Raw genomic sequence first — 16,833 nt, forward strand, 5'->3', positions numbered from 1 at the left:
CTCTGCGCGTCCTCAGTATTTAATGTCTCTGTGTTCCAACGGCCTGGGCGAGCACGTGGGGGAGCGGCCGGAGCGCAGCTCTGTGGGGCCGGGCCTCAGGGCTGAGGCGGGGGTCGGGGGGCGGCGGCGGGCGAGGACTCTGGATCCCGACGGTGGCCGAGGAGCTGGTAAGTTGGAGCCGATGAGGGCGGCTGTTCCGGGGACCACCCACCGGGGCGGGAGGACGACGCCGTCGGGGTGATGGGGAGCCTGGGCTGCAGGTGCGGAGTGCGATGCGCGTCCAGGTGCCCTGCTTGCCGGAGGCCCCGGACCCTGAGTGCGGACGGAGAGGCTCCGGCCCGCAGCCTGCTGTCAAGCAGGCCCTTCTTTCCCTCCTGTCGCCTGTGCGCCCCCTCATCTCCCGGGTCTGGGTTGCCTGCCCGTCGGCTCCTGCTGACAGATCGCGTGTGCGTGGTTGGGGCGGCGCTCTGTAGCCGCGCGGTGCCCCCCACGCGCGTCCCTATCCTCGGGGGCGGGGGTGAGGACGCGATGCCCGGGCCACCGCTCTGCGGCTTAACTTTCCCCGAACGCGCACACTTTCCTGGGAAACCGAGCGCGTCCCACCCAAGGTCGCCTAACTCACACGCGTTTACTTTTCAAAGGTCGTGTGTACCCAGTCTGCGCCGGGAGAGGCGGTGGCAGAGCGGGCTGTGGGCAGGGCCAGGTGCTCGCAAGGGCGAAGAGGTGCCCCAAGGCCCGCGGGCACCCCTTTCTCCCTCCTGAGGGGTTGGAGTTGCATTGGTCACTTCAGGAACCGCATCCAACTTCTGGGCCCTTTTTCTTGGTTCTGGGTTGCTCTCCTCCCAGGCCCGGCGTTGGCCACCCTGAGCAGGTACTCCAGCCCCTGGGAGCTGAGTGTGAGGAGCCGGGGGAAGGGGTTCTGTTTGCTGAACCGGGAGGATGGGCTAGGGGCGACCGGTGGTGATTGGATCCCTGTTTTGGGCGGAGGGACCGTTAGAACAGAGTTAGGGTCCTGAAGTCTAAAGCTGGGTGTCCCTCCAGAGGATTAGCATTTGCAACACCTTAAAGGGTGTCCCGTGGGCCGGAGGCCGTCGGGTCCTGCCGGGTGTGCCGCCCGACTTCTTGCCCCGCGGCTCATAGGTCACGTGTCCGCTGGCACCCCGCAACCTTCCCGCCCACGGTTTGGAGGGACCGAGCGAGTTTCGCGGATCCCCGTCCCAGTGTGCTTGGAGAGGCCCTTGTCTGAAACCCCTCGGTGCGACCGTTCTCCTGTTCAGCTCTTTTGTGCTCTAGGGTACACTTCCTTCCATCCCCCCCCCCCCCGCAGGGAGGCACGGGGATGAAGGGAGCTGTTGGTGGTGGGCGGTGCGGCACCGACCCCCCGACCCCGGACTGCGAGTAAGCCCTGGGCCTTTGGCGATTTTCCTGTCCAGCGGTGATGCCCAGGTTGGCCGCCGCTAACACAAACCCGGTGCACTTCATTCCAGGTGTGAGTGGTGGCCTCTCAAGGCGGGTAGAGTGCATGGGCAAAGCAATTAGATGACACTCACTGTCTTTCCTCTACTCGAAGTTCAGGCTGCTTGGTGTTTAAATTTATCGACTGCAGGGAAATCTGGGCTGCTGGATACGGTGCAGTCCTATCTGTTCATTGGTTTGCTGGTACCCCCTCCCCCCAATCTTTGTCGCAATTACTGATGAGGTAACACTGTTCACAATAAGCCATTAATTCTGGCAAACAGTAACCTTAGCGTGCTCTGGTAACTAAATCCTTCCCAAATTAAAAAAGTATTTAGAAAGCAAAACTTGGACTTTAATAAGCACCACCCCATCGTCTTTGCTCTTAAAGGTACAGAGCATCTTTGAAACGAAGAGAAGGGCAGCATGCACGTATGGCCATATAGCAGATTCCTCTTTTCTTGGCTTTCAAGTGGGTTACCTGCTTACTTAAGACTTTCTCAGCACTGGAAGCACGTGAGGTTATGCTTTGGGAACTTTCTGACTTGTGTTGAATCTTTCCTCTTTCACCTCCTAACTAGTTTTGTGGGTTCTGGGTAGTGATTCCTGTGTGTATTTGTAGATTAAGTTGTCACTTGGCCCTTCGAGGGCCTCTGGATCCTACAGGTATGCAAATCACTGAAGCTTCAGTGCCAACCTGAATTAAATGGGCTCTATTGTCATGAGCATTGTTAGATGATGGCCTAGAATTTTCAGGTAACTGATCCCATTCAAGCATGTGAGTGAGGCAGGTCTAATGGATTTGTGTCTTGCTGGAGTCTTGTGACTATCAGTTCCTCCTCCCAGCTGTATCTAGGAAATACATTGACATGTGGACACTGCAGGGTGCCAGTGAGAGAGTCTGTTGTAAGTGGCCTGCTCAGGTGCCAAGTGGATGTGTCCCCAGTGTAAGGTTGCTGAGCATCAATATTTTAAAGCAATTCGTTTTGTTCTACCTGGTAACCCAAATTATTGGTGGGCTTGGGACCTGTGCCCTAGCCATCGTTTATTGGGTGAAGGCTAGTTTTGGCCTTTACAGTGTTCCCTCTCCTCACCCTAAAGACAAGTTGAAATATTTGTGAAACCCTGCACTGTGCATGATGGGTTCTCAGGCCTTGTTTTTATTCCCTCTTAAAGAATCTCTGAGCCCTGACCGGTTTGGCTCAGTGGATGGAGCGTCGGCCTGCGGACTGAAGGGTCCCAGGTTCGATTCCAGTCAAGGGCATGTACCTTGGCTGTGGGCACATCCCAGGTGGGGGGTGTGCAAGAGGCAGCTGATCGATGTTTCTCTCTCATCGATGTTTCTAACTCTCTATTCCTCTCCCTTCCTCTCTGTAAAAAAAATCAATAAAATATATATTTTTTTTTAAAAAAAGAATCTCTGAGACTGACATTTTCTCTTGAATCACTTGAGTGATTTGAATTTTATTAAAAGTACCCTCCCCCGGCTTCTGGCCTGGAAACTTGGTTGGAAGGAAAAGGAAAACAAATTGGTTTCCCCACATTGCCAGCCAGCCTCCTGGCTCTAGCCTGCAACAAATATGACTTGATTGAGTGCTCATTTCAGGGCTTTGAGGAGTGGGCACCCCTTGTGCCTGGTGAGCTGGTGCCTTCCAGCCCACTCTCCCCAGGCAACTCCTTCCTAATCTTCCCTGTGAGTCTAGAATGGAATGGTTTCTCTGCAGCTTGGTCTGTTGCGCTACTGTGGGGAAGTCAACAGTTTTGCATACAAGTTAATACCTTCAGCTTGCCATTCTGAGGAGTATTCCTCTGCTCTGGGAGGTGCTGAATCCTATCGCCTCTTGTCCCATTTAAGGTGTGAGTGGAGGCTTCTCAAGCTGGGTAGAGTGCATAGGCAAAGCAATTAGATTAAACTACCTGTCTTTCCCCTACTTGAAGTTCAGGCTGCTTCACCATTTAAATAATGTCATACTGTTTGAGTTGCTTGTCTATATGGGATGCATTTTAATCCTAATCTTTGCTTCCTAGGGCAAGTTCTGCTTCTTCCACATCCCTTTCTGTTCATACCTCACTCAGGTTTCACTTTTATGATCATTTAACAGTAAGTATCCATCATATGTGACATTCCATTGAGCAAACCTGCTGGCCTTGGTACCTAATTTTAAACCTACATAGTGGAAAACATGGTCAATGACAGTGTTTTGAGTTGGACAGAGTCTGGCTGGAGATGTGGGAACTAAAATTTAGAGGATGCCTTTTCCTTGATAGCTACTGTTCTGGGCGAGTTGTGAGCAAACACCTCCCTATTCCTTTCATCGTCATACCTCTGAATACAAGTGAGGTGGGTGAAGCTGGAGGTATTGTTTCAGTGGTCAATTGAAATACAAATTGAGGTGTAGAGAAACTGATAGTGTGGGTTTGGACTTAAGCTAGTCCCTTAGAGGGCTTTGTGAGAAGAACCAAGGCATAGTCAAATCCATGGGCGTTACTCCCAATCTTTCTGTTGCTTTCTAAGCAGATTGTTAGAGTGAAGGAGTGTGTCTATCATTCGGCCTTCTGAGGACTGGCTTTTAGCAATAAGCAATCTTCAAGATGTCCTATTCCTTAACTTTTCTTTCTTCCTACTATATGGTCTTTGTTTTGTCCAGGTCCCCGCCATTTGGATGTTTCTACAATTCGGTTTGATAGTTTGCAACAGTCGATAGTAAACATTCTATCCCCATCTGGTAATACTGGTTGGCTGACTTCACTTAACCAGGTGCCACTGAGGCCCATGCACTTAGGAACAAAGTGGGGGGCCCAGGTGAGTTCTGGAAGTAAAGGTATACAGTGCTGCAGGCTGATAAGGCTTGTTTCACCACTAGGCTTAGCTGGCAAGAGCCCTGGATTTGAGGGGTGAGGGCTTGGTGCAGCTTTCAGGGGTGAAACCTGGTTCTAGGCAGGATTGGTCAACATCAAAGGCATTCAGATTATGTTCCTTGGAACCTTGTTAGACTGAAGTGCCTGGGGACTCCTGGAAGAATAGAGGGGCCTGCAGGGTTGTTTCTGGGGAGGAATGGTTTTGGGCTAGGATGCTTGCTTTAGTGGCTAGTACAAGTCAAAGACTTAAAAAAAACCCCAACCCAATCCAGTTTTAGGTGCATTTTAAGTTCTCTTAACTCTAAGGTACTACTGTGCTAAATATTTTTATATTTATACTAGGGGCCCGGTGCACGAAATTCGTGCACTGGGTGTGTGTGGGGGGGGGGGCGGGGGGGAGGGTCCCTCAGCCCCGCCTGCCCCCTCTCACATACTGGGAAGCCCTCAGGCGTTGACCCCCATCACCCTCCAATCGCAGGATCGGCCCCTTGCCCAGGCCTGACGCCTCTGGCCTAGGCGTCCGGCCCGGGCAGCGGGGACCTGCAGTGGCAGCGGGGGCAGGGGGGCCGCAATCGTGCGGGCTCCGCCCCTGCCCCTGCAGGAAGCCTCTGGCTGAGGCGTCCGGCCCGGGCAGCGGGGACCCACAGCTGCAGCGGCCCCGCGATCGTGGGCTTCGCTTTAGGCCCAGGCAAGGGACCCCTAGCTCCTGGGACTGCCAGCTTCGACCGTGCCCAGCTCCCATCGCTGGCTCCACCCCTACTTCCTGCTATCACTGGCCAGGGCGGAAAAGGCACCTGATTCTCCGATCATGGCTGGGGGGCAGGGCAAAGGCGGCCCCAGGGCCGCCTTTGCCCTGCCCCCCAGCTCTTAGCTCCCCCCTGGGTTTCCCATCACTGTCAGTGGCAGGGGGCTTCTTCCTGCTTTCCCTTTCGCCTCCCTGCATTGTGCCTACATATGCAAATTAACCGCCATCTTGTTGGCAGTTAACTGCCAATCTTAGTTGGCAGTTAATTTGCATATAGCCCTGATTAGCCAATGAAAAGGGTATCGTCGTACGCCAATTAACAATTTTCTCTTTTATTAGTATAGATTTTACACCCTTTCTAGTCTCATCTAAATTGACCCTTAGGGGAGAGGGTCTAGAGCTGCCTTGTCTTTAGGGTATTAGCTAGTCATGTGTAACTAGTTAAATTTAAGCATAAAATAAAATTTAACAATTAGTTTCTTGGTGATATTAGTCAGATTTCAAGTGTTCAGTAGCCTCATGTGGCCAGGGGCTGCAGTATTGGACAATGTAGGTCTAGAACATTTTCATCATCCCAGAACTTTCTATTGGACAGCACTGGTTTTAGTTCTTTGTCCAACTCTAAAAGCTAAAGCATTATATACTTGGGCTTCATCTTTCATAATCCACAAAACAAGCGGCTTTAGTGACAAATTATTTATTAGCTCTCTCCATGGCACATTGAGAAGTTGTGATCTGCCAGTTTGGAGGGCAGTGATCAATTATGAAACAGTTTGAGGAGCGTAGTGAGGGACCTGGGAATGTATGAAGCAAAGAGCCAAATGCTAAGCCATTGGAAAGCCATTTTGGTTTGAGAGCCTGCTTATTATCATAACGGTCTTTGCTGGGTCCCTAAGGCCTATCTTCAGATGTCAGCTGACCTATTTGTCCTTCACCCACCTGAATACTTCCTGCAGGATCCCAGTGTGGGTCCTTTGCTAAATAGTTTGCAGATACCTTACAAACTAATGTTATTTTCATTCCATCTCTCCAGTCCATGTCAGTGTTAGGAGTCTTGTTTTTACAAAAGGTGTGGGGAGAGCTGCGGTAGAGTAGGGGTCCTGAAGTGTTGGTGTGGGGCCAGTTCTGGGGAGTGGGCTTTATTTCCAGATGCCCCATTCTCTCATCCTGGGCATACTTAGTTTGAACCCTGATAGACTGACCTTTGGTATATAATGCGAGAGACTCTTTTCTTGGAACCAGACAGCATAAGATGCATTATAGACACTTATTGAGCACTTACTGTATACCTGGCATCATAGGAGGGTTTTTTCTGAACTGTTCCCTTCTTATTGTTTCTCAACCCTGTGAGGTTACATATTTCTACTTTGTATATGAGGAAGGTATTCTGATCCCAGGATGCAGGGCTAGGCTGGCTTTGGACTTGGATCAGGGTTCTATATCTCTAGCTCCATGTTTAGAGGCTGTTTTTTATTTACTGCCCCATTAACCCTCCAGTCTCATCCAGAAAACAACTGGATTTTTAAAAGATTACAGTTATTTGTCCCACAGGCTGAGTCAGACTGTTAGGTGTTTTGAGTCATTTCAGCCCCATGATGGAGATATTTGTATCCCATTTTATAGGACATTTTCATTTGTCAGGAAACCGATGTTCAGGATCCTACTCTTTAATGCTTTTCCTTTCCAAAGCCATGTTTTATCAAAATTATGCAACCATCCGGTGCCTTTGAGCTGCACAAATGATGACTGTGACTAAGAAAGCCTTGTAGACAGTAGCTATGCCTGAAGGCCTGAAAAATGCTCTGAAGACTTTGGTTTAGCTCCGTTCTCTGGTTGAGAAGACAATCTTGAAGTCACTCGTCATTCTCTGGCTAATAATAATGTGGCCTCTCAGACCTCACGTGGAGGTCAGGAGACCATCCCCTGGCCCTCAACAGGCTGTTACCTGGCGGTAGCTTGGTCCTGTTGGAGGAGGCAGCAGGATTTGTTCAAGCCCAGCCCTCAGCCCCGTTCTCCATTGCCATTCCCAACCCCCTCTCCTCCAACCTTGGCCCCGGACAGCAGATCTAAAGGCCAGTCCAGACTTCTGTAAATCTTCTTGCCCCTTCTTCCTTCCCTCCAAGGAGAAAGGAGCAGGAGGGACTTGCCCTGAGCTGCCTTGGAAGGAGGCCTGCAGTCTGATGTGTCTTGAGTTCTGTCTCTGGTGAGAAAAGGCTGTGCTGAGAAAAACCTCCTTGCTTTGTCCTTTGACTTTGCTGAGGCCCACCTGGCCAAGCCTGTGCTGTCGTGCTATTTTGGGCAGCTGGTATCCTTTAGGAGGGCCAAGTGCATGTGGCTTCAGTGTACAGAGCAGGTCCTGAGTGCTGCTGCTTTCTAATCGGGAGGAAGGAGAATAAAGCCACCCTAGAAACTATCATGGGGTGTTGGTGTTGGTGGTGGTGGGGGAGAGGTAGGCTTAAGAGATCCCTGGGGCTGCCTTTTCTATTTTGGATCTGTGGCTGGGGCCCAACCCTGCCTCCTGGGCCAGGCAGGCATGTGACCAAGGCAGCCCAGTGAGCGGGGGAACTCAGGACTGCTGTCTAGGGGAATGACACCACTTGTTGCCCAGCAGCCAATTTCTAAGGAAATCAACCTATTTTCATGGGCAGGCCAGCAAACAGACACTAAAAAATTCTGTAAAACTATGGATGTGCTGGCAGCTTGAGTACTGGTGTAACCAACATAAGAGCATGAGAGGAGGCAAATGTCCCTCAGGAGGAATTCTTACAGGGAGCCAGTTAGAAGGAGGCTGATGAGATATGAAAAAGGAGTTTGACAAATGAGTTCTGCTCCACACTGCCGTCCTTTCTTTCCCCGCCCTGTTTTTTTGACTCCTCCTTTTCTCTAACATGGAGCTGCCAACTCCAGCCCATCTATCTGTTTCTGATTAAGAAAGCTTCAAGCCATATAAGGCCCCTTTGTTGCCTATGGTTTATGTTGGCTGGAGAGCGAGGTTGTTTTTGCGAAGTGTATTTCAAAGAAGTGGCAAGGACTTATGTGGGGCTGAGAGTGTGTGTGTGTGTGTGTGTGTGTGTGTATCCCTGTTCCCATCCACCAGGCTAATAAGTGGTGTGACCCCAGGGCTTCATACAAACGTATTTGCTGTAAAAAGTGGGCCTGTTTACTCACACAGTGTGCACCGGCTGTGCTACCAGCCACAGAGGCACCCTGTTTCTGGCATAGATTTGGAATCAGCCTCTGATTATTAGTCTAGAAACGATAGCCCCTTGGCTGTTGGGGCAAGTTGGTTTCCCTCTCTGGAGGAAGTTTGGTGAACCTGTTCCTCCGGGTTCTTGACCTTCAGCACTGCGCCTGCCCAGTGAGGCTGGGGAGCAGTCTCTCTGGCAGCAGCCCTCCAACCTCATCTTCACCTCCCTTTCTTGCTGCCTCTTGAGTCAGCCAAGCTTGTTCCTGCTTTAGGGCTTTGGCACGTGTTCTCCCTGCCTGGAACTTTCTTCCCCTCTCCTTTCCCTGTCCTCCCAGACCTTGGCATGGCTGCCGCTTACTGTTCCAGCTCTGCTGCCACCTCTTTGGAGGGGCATTCCCTAACTGTTCTGTCTAAAGCTTCCCCTCTCCCACATGCACTTTATCCAGCTTTTCTCCACCTTGGTTCTTCGTCTAAACCGCAGAACACGGAAGATGGCCGAGCGACTGTTTCTCAACTCTCCCAGCTAGTACGGTACTGGATGCCCAGGAGTATAGTTAGTTCATGTACAAGGGATGCCTAGGGCTCAGTTCTCAGAAGCGGTTGAGAGGCTGCAGGTTTATTACATTTGCTTGCTGCATCTTTGTAGTATCTTGCGATCTGAAATGTGACTCCCTACCTACTCCTCCCTCCACCTTTGCTTCCTGAGGGCTCTAGCATCTTCGGCAGAACCTGGCTCACATTGGGTATACAGATCTTTATGAAATGACTAGGCCCACGGGGTCCTGTTACCTGATGCTGGCTAGGCCTCAATGGTGTGGGAACCAGATGCCTCGCTTCGAAGGGTCTATTGATAAGCATATTCTCTTTGTGATTATTACTGTTGTCAGCAGGGCAGTTGTGGGGGGGAGGGTGTCTCTGAAGCAAAATTAGCATCAGTTATTATGGGAAGTAAAGCATTATAAATTTATACATAGATGAGATGACATACATATTTATTATGATGGTTAAAGAAACATAAAAGCTGTATGGTAATAGAACATCCATTGCTACTTAATACTTAAGAATATATTAATTTTCTATGAAAATATTGCTTGTAGGAAGTTTTGAATTTTGACTATTCACAGGTTTGAAAGAACAGCCATTTGCCCTGAGTGCTCTCCCTCCTGTCCTGTTCTCTTCTAGAGGCAGCTGCTTTCATCTAGTTGTCCTCCCTATCTCTCTGTATTTCTATATAGTATACTTCTCCCTTCCTTTCCATCTTTTCTTCCTTTTTATTTATCTGATTTGCTTTTCTACTCTGAAAGTTAAGGACTTGGCTCATTCCTACATTTTTTCTTTTCTTTTTTCTTTCTTTTTTTTTATTGCTTAAAGTATTACAAAGGGTATTACATATGTGTCCTTTTATTTTCCCCCCCGCCCTTGACAATCCCCTGGCCTCCCCTACCCCCCAGTGTCTTATGTCCATTGGTTATGCTTATATGCATGCATAAAAGTCCTTCGGTTGATCTCTTACCCACCCCCCTCCTGCCCCCTAACCCTCCCCGGCCTTCCCGCTGCAGTTTGACAATCTGTTTGAGGCAGCTCTGCCTCTGTATCTATTATTGTTCAAAAGTTTATAATGGTCTCTATTATCCATGAATGAGTGAGATCATGTGGTATTTTTCCTTCATTGACTGGCTTATTTCACTTAGCATAATGCTCTCCAGTTCCATCCATGCCGTTGCAAATGGTAAGAGTTCCTTCTTTTTTACAGCAGCATAGTATTCCATCGTGTAGATGTACCACAGTTTTCTAATCCATTCATCTACTGATGGGCACTTAGGCTGTTTCCAGATCTTAGCTATGGTGAATTGTGCTGCTATGCATTTTTTTCTTCCTTCATCCTCAGTATAGAGGTAGTATGCATTGTTATGATATAAATACTGCTTATACAGTAGCTGAAAAGTTCTTAGTTTTCCATGTTTCCTTTCTTGACATCCTCTTCCCTCTCCTCTCCTAACTTACTTTGTTTAGCTTTGTTTTCTGTGTCTCTCGCATTAGTTCTCTGACTTTTCCCTGAGCCCTAGCCATTGCTGTCAAGCTCCTCTCATTGGCTTAAACATACCAGGTACTAGCGTTCCATATTGCTCCTGGCATGTACCCCTGTCCCTGGCTTTGCTTCCCCTTCATCCTGGAAATTCCTTCTCCCTTTCTCTTGTGTTGCTTCCTGGACCTGTGCCTACCCCTCCCTTTTCTGATTCCTTTTGAAGTTACGTGTCATCTTTATTAGCTTTTCTTGATTTACTCCCTTGTTTTTGTGGAGCCTGTCTTCTAGTAGCTTGCTGAGAAAGTGTGCTGGTTCATACACAAGGACAAACCCCTTTGTAGGCTTGGGTTGAGGTGTGGCCAGAGACCGGAGGGTTGCTAGAAAGTTGGCAAGAACAACTAGGCCCTCATAACCCTTCTGGCATGCCAGTAGATCTGGCTTTATTTTATGGAGTAGTTTAAATGAGAAGGGATGTGGATTTGGGCAGCAGGTAGTGGTGAAAATGGGTATTGAATGAAAGTCTGCATATTGAATGGGCCAACCAAATCTCCCTTGCTTTCCATTTGAGCTGCTACCCTCCCATCTCCCACCCCAGGGCATTATTAGAACATCCTAATCTGGAGAAACTGGCAGCCTGGTTCATGTTTGTTCCCCACCCTGACCAGGACACTTGCCTGACTCTTGGACCAAACGTGTCAGTTGGCCAGTGGCAGTAATAGGCCTACCAGAGAAGTCACTGGTGCTTTCGGCCCCAAGAGGACTTGTCAGTGCCTCGAAAGTAGTGTGTTTGTTTGACTCATTTCTGTGTCCCACTGTGCTTTGTACCCTGTAGGTACCAATATATATTTGGTGAATAGAAATTCCTTATGCCTTTATGTGATCTCTCAGTTGGTTATAGGGCACTGTTTGCCATTTGTAAAAGCAGTGTCTACCTCTTTGCTTTGTCCCCTGAGATAGTGCTATGAAAGGTTTTTGACTCACACCATCTTTTCTGATTCCTTTTGAAGTCACATGTCATCTTTATTAGCTTTTAGATAAGCTTATTATCTGATCAGAATGTCATACCTTTTGGGTAGTCTTGTGTAGTGCTCTGTGGTCATGGGCAGGAACTCTGTGTTCCCAGAACACTGGTGGCACCTGCTTTATCACCATAGTAAAAAAATCTTAAACCATTTGCCTAGCCCCCAAATGAAGTAATGGAAAGACCTTTGTAGGAGGTGCCGATTTTTTCCCCTTTATTATTTGAAGCCTAATGAGACTGGACCTGCCATGAGTGGTCAGCAGAGAATGAGAGAGGCTGGGTAGTTCACCCTTGTGTGGTTTCCTCTTTAACCAACCTTTCCAAACTGGGAGTTTAATTTTTAATTGAACTGGAGGAGGAAGAGCTCTTAATTGGAGACTATGTTCAGAGATGGGATTTTTCACTTTTGACTCTACTTACTTGGAATTCTTGGTACCAGGCTCTGGTTTCCATTTTGGTTGGAAAAGGCTTTATTGAGTAGGCCTGCCCATCCAGACATTGTTGTGTGAAGCCTCCAGTCTCTTGGAGAACAGGCTGTGGAGTGTTCTGTGATCCAGAACCGGGAGGGTGGCTGACCGGATTACTCTGTGGGGCCATCACAATGAAGGGTGTGGGGAACAGCCCTGGGCAGGAGGACCTCACAGCCCCACTGTGAGCTAATTTGGAATCTTTAGGGCGCCAACATGAATCACAGCTCACTCACGCACCCTAAGGATGAAGGTAACAACCCTGTGAACACCGAGACTGGGCTGAGACCAACACAACTGAGGCATGGCTCCAGCACTCTGATTCCTGGGCCCCCAGCCATGCTGCTGAGGGTGAGTGACCCAGCTTGCCATCGTTCCCCACCCTCAGCGGCAAGACCAAACATTGCCCAGCAAGGTAGGCACTAGCTTTCTCAGCATTTATGCAGCTCTTGTGTTTCCTTCAGGTCTTCTGGGAACATCCTCTAGCACTGTGCTGTCCACTAGGTAGCACCAGTCATATATAGCTATTTAAAGTAAATTGACACTAAATATAATTTAAAATTCAGTTCCTCAGTCACACTGGTCACATTTCAAGTGCTCAGTAGCTCCCTGTGACTAAGTGGCTGCCAATATTGGACTTCAGTTGCCACTTGGGGATTATCCAGGCCTTTGCCTCTTGTGACCTGCTCTGCTTTGGCCATGTCGCAACTGCCCATTGCGTTGACAGTAAAGGTCAGACTCCCTTTGTCTGGCTCCTGGCCAGCTCTTCAGCCTCTCCTCCCAGGACTTGTTCTGCTCTCACTCCCAAAGATACATTGGGTTTAGAACCTTAATTGATGTCATTAACCTACCATTGCAACCCAAGGGAATTCTGGCCTTTGAGACAACCTTCCTTGGGTCCTCTTTGCCTATTTCTGAAACCGGGCTCAGCGTGGTGCTGATATGTGTGTATGTGTGAGCGAGACACTGGCTCTTCCATCTGGATTGTGAGCTTCTGGTGGACAGAAGCTTTTTCTTGCTGAAACTTAAACACATTTGAATGTATGTGCATATCCTCAACCTGATGAGAAATTGGGTTAATGCAACCCAAAAGGCACTCTTGTCTTTCTCCAGCAAACTTGAGGGTTGCAAGTGAGGGGCATGGTATTAGGGTTGGGGGGTGGGGGATGGAGGAGCCTTGGCCTGGTCCACAGCCTGGTGTTACTCTCCCAGTGCAGTGGCAGCAAGTGCTGGGCTTTAGGTTCTGGATCATTCCCTGTCCTTAGAAGACCCCCTTCCAGGGGAAAAGTGCCTACCCCCCTTGGCAAGAAGTTCTCAGGAGATGGAGTGCCTTGAGCTTCCTTCTGTTGGTGAACACATAACCCTGAAATAATGGAAGAAATGTTCAAATTTCAACCAGACGGGGTTGACAAAAGCAGGTTTACACTTGTATGTAAAACACAGAGCTTATTCTTGTATTATTATTTGTTTATTATTGTATTATTTTCCATGTAAGCCTGCCTTTGCCCACCCCTGTGTAAAAGTCCATTCAGAACACAGAGTGGATGTAACTTCACTGACCAGGCCCAAGCCCAGACTGGACTTATGAGACTCTTGGCACCTAGGCTCTTATTTTTATGATGGACTTTCTCATTGATTAATTACATGCAGCTCTTTTTCCACAATAACTGCAGACAAATAGGCTGACTCACTGGGTACAACACTCTTTGTACCATTCCCAGAGATTTGTTTTCTTGTTTAGCAGAAGGCCCTAGATTGCAGTGCCCCAGCTGGTCTTCGGGGTTGGGAGTGAAGCAATTACTTCTCCAGAGGTAAGCTGTTTTGAGAAGCTGCAGGTTCCTCTGGGAGAAAGAAGGAATCCTTTCAGAACCTGGAGTGAGTAGGTGGGCACTAAGGTCTTATGGGGCTGTGACACACGTGCCTGTCCTCAGCTCTGTGTGACCACTGGGCAGCTAGCCAGCGTGCATCTATTTACGGGTAAATGGACCTGCTAAAAATAAGCAGGCAGCTATTTCATTCCAACAGATTCAAACTAGCCAAGTCTCCTCCCCATCAACCCTAAGCCGGGGCTCTGCATCCTTTTCCCTGATGGGGGTGGGGGGTGGGGGTGGGTGGGAGGTGCAATCCTGCCTGAGAGGCCTGGGCCTCTGGAGTGGGGGAGGGAAGCAGCCACCTTCATTCAGTTTACTTGCGAGTGTGAAGGCTTTTAGATCCTCACTATTAAATGCCACTTACATTTTTGAGAGGTACACGTTTAAAAAAGCGAGAGGGCAGAGAGAGCAACTCAAGAGTCTGTTTGGGAAGGAAGGTACCAGAGAGCCTTGTTAGGCTGAAACGTGTGCGTGCACATGGGGCAGCTTGCTCTGAGAATTCAGGAAAGGTTGGTACATCCTGCGCCACAAGTCCAGGGCTCTGTGTTCACATAAATCAGGGAAAATGGCACCTTACCAATTCACAGAAGTCTGTTCAAGTGAGGTGGGCTAGTGTAGGACTCTAGGAACTGGGGGCTAAGGAAGTGAGGGACTTTATTTGACGGGCAGGAAGTGGGGCTTCAGTCACCAGGAGCTCCCTGTGAGGTGCTTTCAGCGAAACCCAGCTAAGCTCTCACATCACCTTTGGGTGGTATGGGCTGCTTATTCCAGGGGCTCTTGGCTCTGTGTTTGGTGGAGAAGCTCATATGTAACCACCATCCCCTGGTGGCAAGGGAAAAATAAACCATTTCACCCCCTCTTGGACCTCTTACCTCTTATCTCAAGTGCCCGGAGCACTTCAGTTCCACTCCAAGGCAGTTTCTGTCCCTAGAGGCAGTTGTGGAGAGGAGGGCTTTGCCTGAAAGAATGGTGGCCACTGGCTTCTGGTTCCTCAGCAGAGGGAAGGTCTCTCAGCTCTAGTCCAGCATGTGAATGGTGGGCACTGGGGACCCAGGTAGGACCTCGTCAGGCATCTGTGGGTTGGGCAACATGCCACTAGGGTAGCGGTATTAAATGCTTTCTAGGAGTCCCTCCTGGCACAAGAACAGGGGTGTCGGGCTTGGAAATGGTATAGAAAGTTTCCTAAGCTGTAATTAGCAGAGTAGCTACAGCTGCCTGTTTGCCGGGGGGCTGTAGATGGTAGGTCTGGGGGTTTAGAGCCTCAGTCTCTGGGAACAAGCTGGGCAGGGAGGATTAGGTAGGTGAGTGGTAGCGGTGCCTCTGTGAGCTACAGAGCAGCAGGCAGGGAGTATGTATAGTGGCCCCAGGCCGCTGGTTCTGTGTTGAGCATGAACTAGGACTGGGAGCAGAACATGTGAAGTTGGGGGAAGTCAGTGACATGGCAGGCCAGGGTCTGGGATGTGGTATGGATCTCCTGGGATTCAGGACCAAAGCCAGGCTGTAATGTATGTATGCCTTACAGCCAGTTTCTTCAATCTCCAGTGGTGGGGTGGGATCAACTGCTGGACCCCTTGGTTCAACTTTTAGTTCCAATGTGTGTGTGTTTGTGTGGGGTATCCCAGTGTTTTGAGAGGCAGTTTATGTCTTGTATAACAACTACCCCCCTTACACACACCACACCCCCAATTTGAGTTTATGGCCTTGGGCCCTTCCTGTGTAAAATGGGAGACTGCCACCTATGGGTTGTTAGGAAGAAAAAGAATCCTATGTCTTGTCTCCCCCTTTCCATTTAATCTTTTTCTTGAGATCAGAGAATTGCTAGAATACTATGGGACTCATAACTATACACCCTGCTGAAATAGGATTGTCTAGTTAATAAGGAATCAGATATTTAAATTTACTGACAAGAAGAAAACCTGAGTTCAGACCCCAGCCCCACTTCCTGTTGCATGTGACCTGTTGGGTGGGACTTAATTTCCTGACAATAGGCTATGTCTCCTGTATACTATTTTTTTCCTGAGAGCACTCTTCCCCCATAGCCTCTTTTCCTTCTCAAATGTTATTTATTTTTATATGAACAATGTTGGACACAAAGCAAATATCCCATATCTAACACTTTTTTGGGTGTGTGCAAGTTGTTACAAAACAGTTATTTTCCAACTTGACTGCACATTGGAGTCACCTCAGTTAACAAAGTTGGTGCCTGCATCTTTCCCTCAGAGATTCTGATTTAATTGATTTGGATGCCATCTTGGGATTTTAAAAGCATCCCAAGTGGTGCTAATGGGCAGCCAAATTGGAGAACCACTGAGAAAGAAATTATAAAAAAAACTCTCTTCCCAAAAAGAAGGAAGATTGCCCTGACCAGTTTGGCTCAGTGGATGGAGCGTCAGCCTGCGGACTTAGGGGTCCCAGGTTCGATTCCAGTCAGGGGCATGTGCCTTGGTTGCGGGCACATCCCCAGTGGGGAGTGTGCAGGAGGCAGCTGATCGATGTTTCTAACTCTCTATCCCTCTCCCTTCCTCTGTAAAAAATCAATAAAATATATTAAAAAAGAAAAGAAAAGAAGGAAGACTATCCATTTTCAATAGGATCCCAGTTTTTTTCATGGGATGATTATATGGACACAGACCTCATGCGCACATGGTGGTCTACAGCTTTTATTTTTGGCATCACAGCAGTTTTTCCAAGTCAGTACATAAAGTCAGCTTCCTTCTCTAGCAATGATTTGTCCCTAGATTCTACAATATATTTAGCAGTTATTTCTATGAGTTTTGTTTCAAATGATACTTCGGTGAATATTCTTATATATAGACTTCTGCCTATGCAGAGTTATTTTTTATTTTATTTTTTTAAAGAAAAGATTCCAGGTGTGGGAATTTGGGGGTCATAGAGTATGGTCATAAAATTTTAAGAGCAGTACAAACTTCCCCTTTTCTTGGCCCATAAAATGTCTTATCCCCACAGATCCATAAATTAGTGGATCCTGGATTTAATGTGGAGTAGAACCTGAGTTCCATTCCCTTAACTGTATAACCGTGAGTTCTTTAAATCTTTAAGATGGTAATATATTCCAAACCAGGCGGTTGAAAATTAGGTGATGCAAGAGAAGTATCTAGTGAGGTTTCTCATTTGAATCTTAAGCTGTTAGACAGCATTATTGAAGCTTTCCACCTGGAGGGTATAATGCAGAGCCTTCTGA

At 48.4% G+C, this 16,833-nt stretch overlaps 1 protein-coding gene across 2 annotated transcripts in view; it reads left to right on the plus strand.

Moving 5' to 3' along the window:
• The first annotated feature begins 11 nt into the window (after window positions 1–11).
• Window positions 12–16,833, plus strand: part of AKAP1 (A-kinase anchoring protein 1) — a 31,820-nt gene continuing 14,998 nt past the window's right edge. Inside the window, exon 1 of one of the 2 annotated variants that reach the window (XM_059669567.1) lies at window positions 12–167. The gene's annotated coding sequence lies outside the window, so the exon portion shown is untranslated. Of the gene's footprint in view, window positions 168–722; window positions 872–16,833 lie in introns of those variants that run through there. The other variant, XM_059669568.1, reaches the window with a different exon arrangement.

Source organism: Myotis daubentonii, chromosome 16, assembly GCF_963259705.1.
Source record: "Myotis daubentonii chromosome 16, mMyoDau2.1, whole genome shotgun sequence".
NCBI lineage: Eukaryota > Metazoa > Chordata > Mammalia > Chiroptera > Vespertilionidae > Myotis > Myotis daubentonii.